The 5,357-nt window shown below is 33.7% G+C and overlaps 1 pseudogene; it reads right to left on the bottom strand.

The window, feature by feature from the left end:
• Positions 1-381: 381 nt before the first annotated feature.
• LOC132253440 (probable LRR receptor-like serine/threonine-protein kinase At1g53430) lies at positions 382-3,247 on the bottom strand (annotated as a pseudogene).
• Positions 3,248-5,357: the final 2,110 nt, after the last annotated feature.

Genomic DNA, 5,357 nt, shown 5'->3' with positions numbered 1-5,357 from the left:
TCAAGTAGGCGAACAGCTCAACAAGTTGGCATTGGACTGAGTCAAAGTTAGCTTCAACAATGTGACAATTCAAGTGGGCCCAAACCCCAATAGAGTAGAGATGCTCATTCCACATCATACCAAGACAAATTGGTGGGGTCGCAGTTAATTCAGTTGGGCCTAAAGCCTAGAAAATGGGCTTTGGATTTGGTATGGTCTGATAATTCAAGTGGGCTCAAGCCCAATAGAGTAAAACCTTTTATTCCCTTTTGTTTATCAACTTTTTTGGATACATGACCAATGATGATAAAATGGAAATAAAGTTGAACAAAATAAAATAAATATATACTGATTTCTCTCTGGGGAATGATGAGTTACCGTCATGGGAGTAAGTTGGAAAAATAAAGAAATATAAATATTTTTCTTCATCAAGCCTCAACCGGAGCACTTATTCTCATAATTTTATACAAATATTGTAATTATACAACAAAACATACTTATTTATGCGTCTACTACTTCAAGAATCAATTCGAAATAGTTTTCAGAAAACATTCTTGCAGAAAACTTCAAGCAAGAACAACTTGGAAGTATTATTAGTATACCATATTTTCACTGATCAGTCCAAATGTATACTGTAAAGATCTTGGTGTCCTGTAAGAAGCTTGCTTGATGAAGAAAAGTCCCTTGTTTCTTCTCTGCTATGGAGGGAAATTGAGGAATCAATCCATGGTCCATCAAGTGATATGCTGCCTTGGACCTGACTGTCTACAGAGAATGCTGAGACATGAGACTGGCTGTCCAGTGAGAGCTTCTCGAAGGCTTTGAATCTCATATCCGGGTTCATAGAATCATGCTTGATTGTTGGTGCTTGGACTGCAATTTTGCCGTCAAGCATACTCACTACAGAGGACATGGGTGGCCTGAGAGTGGGAGATTGGTTGGTGCATAAGAGGGCCAAGTTCAGCATCCTCATCACCTCCTCCTCTGAGAAGTTTGAACCAAGACTTGGATCCACCAGCTCCAGAAGATTTCCCTGCTCGTGCAGGACATAAGCCTGCAGTCCAATGTAGAACCCGAAACACGTTTTTCATTATAAGCACATATGGTCAGAAAAAATAAAGCAAAAAGGATGAGCAAGAATCCATTGTTTACCCAATCAAGAAGATAAACAAACTCTTCCTTTGGCCTGTAATTGGTGTTGCTTTTCCCGCTGACAATCTCTAAAGCAACAATTCCAAAAGCTGTAAACATCAGCTTTGTCCGTCAAGTAACCCCTCATTGCATATTCAGGAGCCATGTGTCCTCTGAAGAAAAATCAGCGACTCAGTGGTGAGTTTTGTGCTATACATATAACCAATATATGCACAAAATTATTGTTAGAAAGAGGACAAGAAGAACTAATCAACCATGTTTGAGAGGAAAAATTTTCTGGATATGCATGAAACCCACTTCAGAAACTCGACAGTCTAACTAAATTCTGCTTCTCCAAAACCACAAAAAGAGGATCACCCCAATTGCTTTTGAGGTTCATATGACAACTTAGGATAATTTTGTAGCAACAAATTCTCAATAATAGTTGGACCTTTCTAGAACTGTTTCAATAATCGACTTTACAGAATAAACAATGAAGTAAATGAGCTTTTTAAACCTAAAATGGAAAAAACAACTGCTAGTTGGAAATTCCATACTTGAGCATTTCATTAAGTTTTCCATCAATCAAGGTCAGTTCCATCTCACTGTATCAATTTTTTTATTTATCTGACATAGATTCAAATGCATAGAAGAAATTAATCTCCACATTTTCAGTGCCAAAGTCATAATCTTATATCATATACAAATTTGATATAGGGAAGCTAATAAAAGGAGGAAATGAGCAAAAACACTCACATCGTTCCAGCTATCCGTGTGCTGATATGGGTGTTCTCATCTTCATCCAGCTTAGCCAAGCCAAAGTCGGATATCTTAGCATTTAGATTCTTATCAAGCAGCACATTTGTTGCCTTTATATCTCTATGAACAATTTTCAATCTTGACTCCTCATGAAGATATGCCAATCCCCTTGCTATCCCCAAGCATATCTTCTTCCTAGTTGGCCAGTCCAAATTTAGCCGCTGTTCATCTCGACCTACAAGTGGTCCAGGGAGAGGCTTAAGTCATAATATTCATTGTTGAAATATAATAAAATGAAATACAAAATTCTAGTGAAGCATTTACCAAAAAGTGCACGTGCAAGACAATTGTTTTCCAAATATTCGTATATGAGCAACAACTGGTTCCCTTCAATACAACAGCCATAAAGCTTCACAAGATTTGGGTGTTGTAAGGCAGATATCATGCCTATTTCATTTACAAATTCTCGGTTCCCTTGCTTCGATTTAGAAGAGAGCTGCTTAACAGCAATTACTGAACCATCTGACAGTACACCCTAAGATCAAGCAGGACAAAATTTTGGATCATGAATTCAGATAATGTAAGGATGTGAGATAGCTGCAGAAAAGTATTGCATTTCCCTCTTAATCACTGCTTTAGCATACAGTTGTTAAAGGAAAATCCAAATCTGTAACTACCTTGTAAACTGGCCCAAATCCACCTTCACCAATCTTATTTGCAGAGTCAAAGTTATTGGTAGCAGCTTTGATCTGTCGTAAACTAAAATAACCAGTCCCTAGCTCACGTAGTTCTGTAACAAGTGAAATAAAATTGGTGAAAAACAAGCACAGAGAGTTCCAAATATTTCCAAAGTATTGTCAATATTTCAAAGAGGTAAGGCATTACAGTCTCAAATTTCCTGCATGATTAATCTCACCTCTATCTTCAAGGTCTTTTCCTCCTAAGTAGCCTTTCATTCGTAGGAGTACCAAAATCAATATGAGGACCACACATGAAACTATCACAATGCCGATGATACCTCCAACAGACAGCGCCGGCTTGGGATTGAATTCTACAAGAACAGTAAGATATAAAACATCATGACAAGCTAGTGGCAAGAGAAGTAGTAAAGCCCGGAATATGAGATAAGCTCACTTGGTGTCACTGCAATAGCAGATATAAGAGGTCCATATACACCTTTTTCCGGAATGGAATTAGTCCCTTTGCCCATCCAGTATAAGTGGATCTCCAGAGTGCTACCATCAACACAAGCATCAAAATCCCTACAAATGCCTTTACCGGCACCTTCAGCTTTTTCCATAATATTAAAATCCCTTAAAACTACATTTCCCTTAAAATCACTTGTTTTATCATAAGTGGATTTATAGGATTGGTTCATCAATGGTGTTGGGTCATTATCCTTTTTTGACTTATGCTATTGATTCCACTATTTGAGAAAGCACTTCTAGCATAAAAGGCATTTGTAAAGAAAAATTAGGTGTTTGACAAAATTCGACAAATACTTTTAAAAAATTGAAAAATCACTAGTAGTACTTTTTGGAGAAGTATTTGATAGGTAATTCTCTTAAAAACACTTAAACTAAAAATACTTCAAATAAAAACATTATCAAGCGCACTCTAAGTCTTGCTTGGACTGCTTTAATGATAGTTCTTACTTTTTCTCTTTGTACGCATAGCATTGAGAAGAAGCAGACTCTAGAGATACTATTGATTCAATTGAGGAATCAAACCATTTCAAATCTTTTATAGATTGATCTGCAAAGTGTTCTTTTAACCATATATTATAATATGTATAATAAAAAATAGACATTCAATTTTATCTTGAAAAGTGGAAAAGGTCAAAGTTATGACAGGAAACCTAATAATCAATGTAAACAATCATTTGAAGCTTTGATCGAATAGTGTGGGAACCAACATTTACCCTTTAGCACTCTGGCATTATGACCAAGTGAAAATCCACAAGAAAGCTCTAGTTGCATTGGGCCATTTCATTCAGCCACTAGAAAGTGGACTTAATGACAGAATTAATTGCTCATTAACATATGTTAATTGATATGGAAACAAGGCATTTGCAAATCAGGTTCAAGAGATCGAAACTGAATCAATATAAAACATAGACGAGGCTTTCATTCACTAGACTTTGGGCAATTCATTTTGCATGAAAACAAGGTTTTCGTCCATGAATGCAATGGGAATTTACCAAAGCACAAAAATCAAAGGGCCCTACAAAGAGATAAAAAGGAAAAATAATGCCTCTGTAATCCAAAGATGTCTTTAATTCTTTCCTATTAACATTAAACAAATAATATTCCATTCCATATACTCATGCAATTACTTTTCCATTAATCTAATGGATTGAATTTTTGATATATGTATCATGTCAGGGAAGAACAAGAAAAGAAAATCATACATGTTTGTGACATGGCAAACAGTTCCTTCATTGAAGGTACAGTTGCATGTGACATTGCTGTAGCTATTATCATCGATGGTTCGGTTGAAATCTCGACTGCATGAAGCTTGGCTTATGTTCCAATATTTGTAGTTTAGCTTTTTGAATATTGTTCTAAGAGTTTGCACTATTACAAAGTAGATACAAAATGATCAGTTATAAGGATTTATAAATATATAGAAAAAGAATGACTAATGATAACAACTCTATGAAGTGTAATCCTCTACAACCAATTCCAATCTTAAAGTGACTTCTAATATTACCAAATTTTAAAGCACTATTGATGATACTCAGCCAAACCTCTACTAAAACAAGCCAATAATTTATACTACATTAAATTTTAATTGCATATGACCTTTCCTTTGAAGTGATCACACCATGTAAGCTACATGAATGACCAACTTGCCTTTGTCTTCAAGAATAAAAGAATAAAAAAACATGTTTAACAATCAAAAAATAGAAAAATATGGTATTTTCTAAAAACATCTTTAAGATGTTTTTAATTGTTTTCTGAGAGATGTTTTAAAAAATAATTATATAAATATGGAGAGTGGTTAAAACGAAGCACTATAAAAGTTATTTTAAAAATGGAAATTAGGTTTAAAATATTTTAAATTTTCAAACATAATTTTGTTTTACAAAACATGAGAGAAAAACTATTTTTCAAAAGGTTAAAAATGTTTTAAGTTCAAAAGCAAAATTTTGTTTTAACAAATCATCGTAGGATAATTTTCAAAAACTAAGCTTTGGTTGGGAAGTGTTTACAAAAATAGTTTTGAGAAATAGTTTTTCAAAAAACTTTTATGATATTTTGTAGTACAAAAATCTCTTTAGGAACTTAAACGTTTTTAACATATTTTTTATATTTTTAAATATATTTTAAAACTAATTTTTATTTGTAACACTTTATTTTTAATTATTTTCTATATTTGTATAATTAGTTTTTAAAATGATCATTAGAAAACAAATGAAAATACGAAAAGATATTTTCTAAAAATACGTTATTTTTAATTTTTAAAAACATAAATTTATTTTCCTT

The sequence above is a fragment of the Vitis vinifera genome, chromosome 19 (genome assembly GCF_030704535.1).
Source record: "Vitis vinifera cultivar Pinot Noir 40024 chromosome 19, ASM3070453v1".
NCBI lineage: Eukaryota > Viridiplantae > Streptophyta > Magnoliopsida > Vitales > Vitaceae > Vitis > Vitis vinifera.
The sequence above is the reverse complement of the archived record's forward strand: the minus strand, read 5'-3'. Positions and strand labels throughout refer to the sequence as shown.